This window comes from Mobula birostris, chromosome 12 (assembly GCF_030028105.1).
Source record: "Mobula birostris isolate sMobBir1 chromosome 12, sMobBir1.hap1, whole genome shotgun sequence".
NCBI classification, from domain to species: domain Eukaryota; kingdom Metazoa; phylum Chordata; class Chondrichthyes; order Myliobatiformes; family Myliobatidae; genus Mobula; species Mobula birostris.
The window spans coordinates 116,587,506-116,597,505 of record NC_092381.1 but is presented as its reverse complement, the minus strand read 5'-3'; positions in this window follow the sequence as shown (position 1 = coordinate 116,597,505).

Here is a 10,000-nt window from a genome sequence, read left to right as displayed (position 1 = left end):
AAACGCGCATTCGAGTAGCGGAGCTGAGCAGAGGAGCTGACGCCAGTGTCACGCCACTTTCGTCCCGACGTGGCCGCCGCCGACCAACGCCACCAGCGCCTGCCTGCGCTTTTTCTACCTTCACCGCCTACTTTCTCATCTGTCCGACCGCTGCGCCCGGCTGGCCTGCGCCCCGCCCGTCCGCCCGCCGCCAGATGCGCGAGGGGGTGGGGGGGGGGGGGTCGGTCGTGCGCCAGGTAAGCTGCCGCGCTCGTGCACGTGGCCTCCCCGCCGCCGGGGTAGGTTGGTGCTCGGTTCAGCCATCGGCGGTCCCCTCCATTGCAGGGATCCGCTGGGTGTCGCGGCGCCGCACGCGCCCTTGGCCCACGTACGCGTCGCGGACACCCCTTTTCTCTTTCTCTCTCAGGATTCGTATATGACAATGCCGAGAAACGTACCGACAATTTGCTGCACCGCCCGCCGGACCGCTCACAAGGCTCTCCTCGTCCCGAGGACACTAGCCTTCTCGCGGAACCGGAGGCTGCACGCGGACCGCTCTGGCGACCGGACGTCTCCGGCCTCTGCTGGAGCGGGGAGGGAACGCGCGGGTGCCGCCCGACCTTCTGGAAATCGCACATCGGCCGGCCGTCAGTCGGTAGCACCGCGCGCGCAGAGCCTCTCCTTCCTCTCGTTGGTGACCGAGGATCAACGCTTCGGTTGAGTCAGGCTGAACCGGGCATCTCCCTGCCACTCTGGCCTATGGAACTCTCCCGACTCTTTCGCCTTGCCCCTACGGCGCGAAAGAGTGCTGCTGCGGCCGGCGCGCCCGTCCCTTGCTCTCTCGGGCCATGTCTGTCGTCGCAGTGCCGCGCCATCCCCTATCGAGCCGCGTCGCTGGGTGAGGTCCGCACCCGCACCCTTCCGCCGAGCTGGCTCTCAGGACGGTCGACGGTCGCCGCTCGCCTCCGTCGGCCCAGGGCCTAACGCCGCGCCGGTGAACGCCTCGCCATCCCACCCCGTCGATCGCGCCGGTGAGGTCCGCACCTTCACCGCCTAGGTATATGCGCGTGGGTGTAGCTGCCTTCTCGGGATGGTCGACGGTCGTTCGACCGGCCCCCGTCATCTATGCGCACAGCAGTCCCGTCCGCCGGCGGGAGACTCCGTCAATCGATCGTGGTGCAAACGTGCGAATGCCCAACGTCAATTCCGCCCAAAGCATGAAGCCCTCGGTCGGCAATCGGGCCGCCCCGCGGCAGACCCACCTGCCCACCTCCGGAGATGGTAACGAGCCGAGCACGGAAGTTCGGCGCACGTGTCGAGACCGTCGCTTCCACTCGGCCTCTCCCAAAGGTAGGACCGACCAAGCCGGATCGATCGGGGAACAGAGGTCTAACGCAGACGACACTCGCGAGGGCACCAGCGGCAGGCTTGTCCCTTCTCCGTCTTGGTACACACAATGCCTCTTTGCTTTTCGGATCGATATAAAGCTTTTGCCACCGTCGGTCTGCCGGCCGCCGCCCGCGGTCCGCGCTCAGACTCTGTCTGTCCGCAGCCCCCGCTGCGTTCTTGGACTTTGTCATTTTTTTCGGAAATAGCGAAAAAAAGCTTTTATCATTGTAAGTCGGAGCTCGCCCGGCCTCCCGCTTACTGAGTCACAATTGAGTAAGGCTCACTTAGAACTCTGCACTGTGTCAACCGTACCACTAGTCACCCTGCTAAGTGTGTCTGGAAAACGTGTTCCCGTAAATCTCCGGGAACCCCGCCAATCCCCCCGTACAGAAATTGCATGTGTCAAGTCGGCGGGATGCCTCCCGGAAGTCCTACCGGGAAGGTCGCACTCTGGCCCCGCCAGGCGGGGCAAATCCGACCCCCATAGTGACTTCCGGGCCTAACTCGTTAACCAGAGCCGCGACAGACCGTGCAACAATGACATGTGTCAAACCGGCGGCACGACGCCCGGAGCTCATGCCGGTCGCGGGGCACCTCGGGCCCGCCCGACGGGGCAGATCCGACCTTCACAGGCTTCCGACGGCAATTGGTTAACCGGCGTGGCGCCGAGGGCACGCGGCTGGCTCGGCGGGCGGCCCTCCGGTAGTGCCGCCGTCGATCGGCCGCCTCGGTCGGCAGGAGGGCCCCGAAGTCGCCTTCATTCTGACTTCCGAGTCGGGACTTAGATTACTTTCGACTCTTCAGCCAAGGTCTCGGATCGACGGCGGGACCTGCGGTTGTCCCTCCGAAAATGCCGCCGCTCGGCCGGCACGGCCCGCCGAATACGTCCCCTTACTGGCTCCCGCCTCGGGACTTTGTCAGAAATTCATTCGGGCAAGGTTTCCATTCGGCGGCCGGAGCACCGGTAGTCATACGGAAAATGCCGCCCCTCGGCCGGCATGGGCCTGCGAATAGGTCCCGCTGACAGACTTCCGCGATTGGGTATTTGTCCGAAAATCCATACCGGCAATCTTCGGAATCGTGCGGAAAAGCTGCCGCGTGGCCCGGGTTAACCAATTGGGGAGGCCGGTGCCATCTACCGAATACTTCAACAACTCGTGAAAACGGCCTCCCTATATATCTGCAGGAACCCCGCCAATGCCCCCGTACTGAAATTGCATGTGTCAAAGGGGCGGCCGAATCTGACCCCGGCGGCCGAGCCTCTGGAACTCCGGGTCGGCCTCGGCCGGCAAATCCGACCCCCATCCAGACTTCCGGAGCGGACTTGGTTAACGAATTGCCACCGGGCAAATGGTTAACCGACAGATCTTGGAGGCTCGTTACCCAAGCCATCCCCCGCCGGTGCGAAAAGTTAACAATCAGCGGGCGGGCAATTCGTGAACCGACCGGGACCGGGCAATTCGTTAACCATTCGGAACCGGGCAATTCGTTAACCAACCTTGTCCTGGCAATGAGTGCACCAACCCGGCCGGACAATTCGTTAACCAAGCTGGCTCTGGCAATTCGTTAACCAACCTGGCCGGGACAATTCGTTAACCAACCCGGCCGGACAATTCGTTAACCAAGCTGGCTCTGGCAATTCGTTAACCAACCTGACCCTGACAATTCGTTAACCAACCCTGTCCTGGCAATGAGTGCACCAACCCGGCCGGACAATTCGGTAACCAACCAGACCCTGGCAATTCGTTAACCAACCAGGACGGGCAATTCGTCAACCAACCCTGTCCTGGCAATGAGTGCACCAACCCGGCCGGACAATTCGGTAACCAACCAGACCCTGGCAATTCGTTAACCAACCTGACCCGGACAATTCGTTAACCAACCAGGACGGGCAATTCGTTAACCAACCAGGCCCGGACAATACTTTAACCACCCTGGTTTTCCAATTCGTGAACCAACTGGGAACGGACAATTCGGTAACCAACCCTGTCCTGGCAATGAGTGCACCAACCCGGCCGGACAATTCGTTAACCACCCTGTCCTTGCCAATTCGTGAACCAACTGGGAACGGACAATTCGTTAACCAACCCGGCCGGACAGTTCGTTAACCAAGCTGGCTCTGGCAATTCGTTAACCTACCCGGCCATGGCAATTCGTTAACCAACCTGACCCTGACAATTCGTTAACCAGCCAGGACGGGCAATTCGTTAACCAACCTGGCCCGGACAATTCCTTAACCACCCTGGCCTTGCCAATTCGTGAACCAACTGGGAACGGACAATTCATTAAACAACCCTGTCCTGGCAATGAGTGCACCAACCCAGCCGGACAATTCGTTAACCAAGCTGGCTCTGGCAATTCGTTAACCTACTCGGACATGCCAATTCGTTAACCAGTCTGACCCGGACAATTCGCTAACCAACCCTACTCGGGCAAATCGTTAACCAAGCCCAACCCCGACAATTCGTTAACCAACCCTGCACGGTCAAGTCGTTAACCAAGCCCAAACCCGACAATTCGTTAACCAACCCATACATGGCAATTCGCTAAACAACCCGGCTCGGGCAAATGGTTAACCAAGCCGGCCGGGCAAATCGTTAACCGGCCCGGCAGTCCCGACAATTCGACAATCAACCAGCTGAGGACAAACCCTTCGCCCTCAATAACAACTAGTTCTTGCCCCGCCGTCAAAATGTCCCGGCCGATGTTCATCAGAAACTCCTTGCTGGCCCATGGGCCCCCCCTCCTTACCTTAAGAGAGTCATAGTTACTCCCGCCGTTTACCCGCGCCGCACTGAATTTCGTCAAGTTGGGTCTGGCAACCCGCTAACCCGGCCGGCCGGGCCTGACAACGCTCTAGAAACCCGGAACAGGCAGTTTCGTGAACCAACCGCGCACGCTCCTGACAATGCGTTCACCCACCCTGCTCGGGCAAATCGTTAACCAAGCCCAACCCTGACAATGCGTTAATCAACCCGGCCATGGCAATTCATTAACCAACCCGGCTCGGGCAAATGGTTAACCAAGCCGGCCGGGCAAATCGTTGACCGGCCCGGCAGTCCCGACGATTCGACAATCAACCAGCTGAGGACAAACCCTTCGCCCTCAATAACAACTAGTTCTTGCCCCGCCGTCAAAATGTCCCGGCCGATGTTCATCAGAAACTCCTTGCTGGCCCATGGGCCCCCCTCCTTAACCTTAAGAGAGTCATAGTTACTCCCGCCGATTACCCGCGCTGCACTGAATTTCGTCAAGTTGGGTCTGGCAAGCCGCTAACCCGGCCGGCCGGGCCTGACAACGCTCTAGAAACCCGGAACAGGCAGTTTCGTGAACCAACCGCGCACGCTCCTGACAATGCGTTAGCCAACCCTGCTCGGGCAAATCGTTAATCAAGCCCAACCCTGAAACTGCGTTAACCAACCCGGCCATGGCAATTCATTAACCAACCCGGCTCGGACAAATGGTTAACCAAGCCCAACCCAGACAATTCGGTAACCAACCCGGCTCGGGCAAATGGTTAACCAAGCCGGCCGGGCAAATCGTTGACCGGCCCGGCAGTCCCGACGATTCGACAATCAACCAGCTGAGGACAAACCCTTCGCCCTCAATAACAACTAGTTCTTGCCCCGCCGTCAAAATGTCCCGGCCGATGTTCATCAGAAACTCCTTGCTGGCCCATGGGCCCCCCTCCTTAACCTTAAGAGAGTCATAGTTACTCCCGCTGTTTACCCGCGCCGCACTGAATTTCGTCAAGTTGGGTCTGGCAAGCCGCTAACCCGGCCGGCCGGGCCTGACAACGCTCTAGAAACCCGGAACAGGCAGTTTCGTGAACCAACCGCGCACGCTCCTGACAATGCGTTAGCCAACCCTGCTCGGGCAAATCGTTAATCAAGCCCAACCCTGAAACTGCGTTAACCAACCCGGCCATGGCAATTCATTAACCAACCCGGCTCGGACAAATGGTTAACCAAGCCCAACCCAGACAATTCGGTAACCAACCCGGCTCGGGCAAATGGTTAACCAAGCCGGCCGGGCAAATCGCTAACCGGCCCGGCAGTCCCGACAATTCGACAATCAACCCGCTGAGGACAAACCCTTCGCCCTCAATAACAACTAGTTCTTGCCCCGCCGTCAAAATGTCCCGGCCGATGTTCATCAGAAACTCCTTGCTGGCCCATGGGCCCCCCTCCTTACCTTAAGAGAGTCATAGTTACTCCCGCCGTTTACCCGCGCCGCACTGAATTTCGTCAAGTTGGGTCTGGCAAGCCGCTAACCCGGCCGGCCGGGCCTGACAACGCTCTAGAAACCCGGAACAGGCAGTTTCGTGAACCAACCGCGCACGCTCCTGACAATGCGTTCACCCACCCTGCTCGGGCAAATCGTTAATCAAGCCCAACCCTGAAACTGCGTTAACCAACCCGGCCATGGCAATTCATTAACCAACCCGGCTCGGGCAAATGGTTAACCAAGCCGGCCGGGCAAATCGTTGACCGGCCCGGCAGTCCCGACGATTCGACAATCAACCAGCTGAGGACAAACCCTTCGCCCTCAATAACAACTAGTTCTTGCCCCGCCGTCAAAATGTCCCGGCCGATGTTCATCAGAAACTCCTTGCTGGCCCATGGGCCCCCCTCCTTAACCTTAAGAGAGTCATAGTTACTCCCGCCGATTACCCGCGCTGCACTGAATTTCGTCAAGTTGGGTCTGGCAAGCCGCTAACCCGGCCGGCCGGGCCTGACAACGCTCTAGAAACCCGGAACAGGCAGTTTCGTGAACCAACCGCGCACGCTCCTGACAATGCGTTAGCCAACCCTGCTCGGGCAAATCGTTAATCAAGCCCAACCCTGAAACTGCGTTAACCAACCCGGCCATGGCAATTCATTAACCAACCCGGCTCGGACAAATGGTTAACCAAGCCCAACCCAGACAATTCGGTAACCAACCCGGCTCGGGCAAATGGTTAACCAAGCCGGCCGGGCAAATCGCTAACCGGCCCGGCAGTCCCGACAATTCGACAATCAACCCGCTGAGGACAAACCCTTCGCCCTCAATAACAACTAGTTCTTGCCCCGCCGTCAAAATGTCCCGGCCGATGTTCATCAGAAACTCCTTGCTGGCCCATGGGCCCCCCTCCTTACCTTAAGAGAGTCATAGTTACTCCCGCCGTTTACCCGCGCCGCACTGAATTTCGTCAAGTTGGGTCTGGCAAGCCGCTAACCCGGCCGGCCGGGCCTGACAACGCTCTAGAAACCCGGAACAGGCAGTTTCGTGAACCAACCGCGCACGCTCCTGACAATGCGTTCACCCACCCTGCTCGGGCAAATCGTTAACCAAGCCCAACCCTGACAATGCGTTAATCAACCCGGCCATGGCAATTCATTAACCAACCCGGCTCGGGCAAATGGTTAACCAAGCCGGCCGGGCAAATCGTTGACCGGCCCGGCAGTCCCGACGATTCGACAATCAACCAGCTGAGGACAAACCCTTCGCCCTCAATAACAACTAGTTCTTGCCCCGCCGTCAAAATGTCCCGGCCGATGTTCATCAGAAACTCCTTGCTGGCCCATGGGCCCTCCTCCTTAACCTTAAGAGAGTCATAGTTACTCCCGCCGTTTACCCGCGCCGCACTGAATTTCGTCAAGTTGGGTCTGGCAACCCGCTAACCCGGCCGGCCGGGCCTGACAACGCTCTAGAAACCCGGAACAGGCAGTTTCGTGAACCAACCGCGCACGCTCCTGACAATGCGTTAGCCAACCCTGCTCGGGCAAATCGTTAATCAAGCCCAACCCTGAAACTGCGTTAACCAACCCGGGCATGGCAATTCATTAACCAACCCGGCTCGGACAAATGGTTAACCAAGCCCAACCCTGACAATTCGGTAACCAACCCGGCTCGGGCAAATGGTTGATCAAGCCGGCCGGGCAAATCGGTAACCGGCCCGGCAGCCCCGACTATTCGACAATCAACCAGCTGAGGACAAACCCTTCACCCTCAATAACAACTACGTCTTGCCCCGCCGTCAAAATGTCCCGGCCGATGTTCATCAGAAACTCCTTGCTGGCCCATGGGCCCCCCTCCTTACCTTAAGAGAGTCATAGTTACTCCCGCCGATTACCCGCGCTGCACTGAATTTCGTCAAGTTGGGTCTGGCAAGCCGCTAACCCGGCCGGCCGGGCCTGACAATGCTCTAGAAACCCGGAACAGGCAGTTTCGTGAACCAACTGCGCACGCTCCTGACAATGTGTTCACCCACCCTGCTCGGGCAAATCGTTAACCAAGCCCAAACCCGACAATTCGGTAACCAACCCAACCATGACAATTCGCTAACCAACCCGGCCCGGGCAAATGGTTAACCAAGCCCAAACCTGACAATTCGTTAACCAACCCGGCCCGGGCAAATGGTGAACCAAGCCGGCCGGGCAAATCGGTAACCGGCCCGGCAGCCCCGACTATTCGACAATCAACCAGCTGAGGAGAAACCCTTCACCCTCAATAACAACTACGTCTTGCCCCGCCGTCAAAATGTCCCGGCCGATGTTCATCAGAAACTCCTTGCTGGCCCATGGGCCCCCCCTCCTTACCTTAAGAGAGTCATAGTTACTCCCGCCGATTACCCGCGCTGCACTGAATTTCGTCAAGTTGGGTCTGGCAAGGCGCTAACCCGGCCGGCCGGGCCTGACAATGCTCTAGAAACCCGGAACAGGCAGTTTCGTGAACCAACTGCGCACGCTCCTGACAATGTGTTCACCCACCCTGCTCGGGCAAATCGTTAACCAAGCCCAAACCCGACAATTCGGTAACCAACCCAACCATGACAATTCGCTAACCAACCCGGCCCGGGCAAATGGTTAACCAAGCCCAAACCTGACAATTCGCTAACCAACCCGGCCCGGGCAAATGGTTAACCAAGCCGGCCGGGCAAATCGGTAACCGGCCCGGCAGCCCCGACTATTCGACAATCAACCAGCTGAGGACAAACCCTTCGCCCTCAATAACAACTAGTTCTTGCCCCGCCGTCAAAATGTCCCGGCCGATGTTCATCAGAAACTCCTTGCTGGCCCATGGGCCGACAATTCGTTAACCAACCCAACCATGACAATTCGCTAACCAACCCGGCCCGGGCAAATGGTTAACCAAGCCCAAACCTGACAATTCGTTAACCAACCCGGCCCGGGCAAATGGTTAACCAAGCCGGCCGGGCAAATCGGTAACCGGCCCGGCAGTCCCGACAATTCGACAATCAACCAGCTGAGGACAAACCCTTCGCCCTCAATAACAACTAGTTCTTGCCCCGCCGTCAAAATGTCCCGGCCGATGTTCATCAGAAACTCCTTGCTGGCCCATGGGCCCCCCTCCTTACCTTAAGAGAGTCATAGTTACTCCCGCCGATTACCCGCGCTGCACTGAATTTCGTCAAGTTGGGTCTGGCAAGCCGCTAACCCGGCCGGCCGGGCCTGACAATGCTCTAGAAACCCGGAACAGGCAGTTTCGTGAACCAACTGCGCACGCTCCTGACAATGTGTTCACCCACCCTGCTCGGGCAAATCGTTAACCAAGCCCAAACCCGACAATTCGGTAACCAACCCAACCATGACAATTCGCTAACCAACCCGGCCCGGGCAAATGGTTAACCAAGCCCAAACCTGACAATTCGTTAACCAACCCGGCCCGGGCAAATGGTTAACCAAGCCGGCCGGGCAAATCGGTAACCGGCCCGGCAGCCCCGACTATTCGACAATCAACCAGCTGAGGAGAAACCCTTCACCCTCAATAACAACTACGTCTTGCCCCGCCGTCAAAATGTCCCGGCCGATGTTCATCAGAAACTCCTTGCTGGCCCATGGGCCCCCCCTCCTTACCTTAAGAGAGTCATAGTTACTCCCGCCGATTACCCGCGCTGCACTGAATTTCGTCAAGTTGGGTCTGGCAAGGCGCTAACCCGGCCGGCCGGGCCTGACAATGCTCTAGAAACCCGGAACAGGCAGTTTCGTGAACCAACTGCGCACGCTCCTGACAATGTGTTCACCCACCCTGCTCGGGCAAATCGTTAACCAAGCCCAAACCCGACAATTCGGTAACCAACCCAACCATGACAATTCGCTAACCAACCCGGCCCGGGCAAATGGTTAACCAAGCCCAAACCTGACAATTCGCTAACCAACCCGGCCCGGGCAAATGGTTAACCAAGCCGGCCGGGCAAATCGGTAACCGGCCCGGCAGCCCCGACTATTCGACAATCAACCAGCTGAGGACAAACCCTTCGCCCTCAATAACAACTAGTTCTTGCCCCGCCGTCAAAATGTCCCGGCCGATGTTCATCAGAAACTCCTTGCTGGCCCATGGGCCGACAATTCGTTAACCAACCCAACCATGACAATTCGCTAACCAACCCGGCCCGGGCAAATGGTTAACCAAGCCCAAACCTGACAATTCGTTAACCAACCCGGCCCGGGCAAATGGTTAACCAAGCCGGCCGGGCAAATCGGTAACCGGCCCGGCAGTCCCGACAATTCGACAATCAACCAGCTGAGGACAAACCCTTCGCCCTCAATAACAACTAGTTCTTGCCCCGCCGTCAAAATGTCCCGGCCGATGTTCATCAGAAACTCCTTGCTGGCCCATGGGCCCCCCT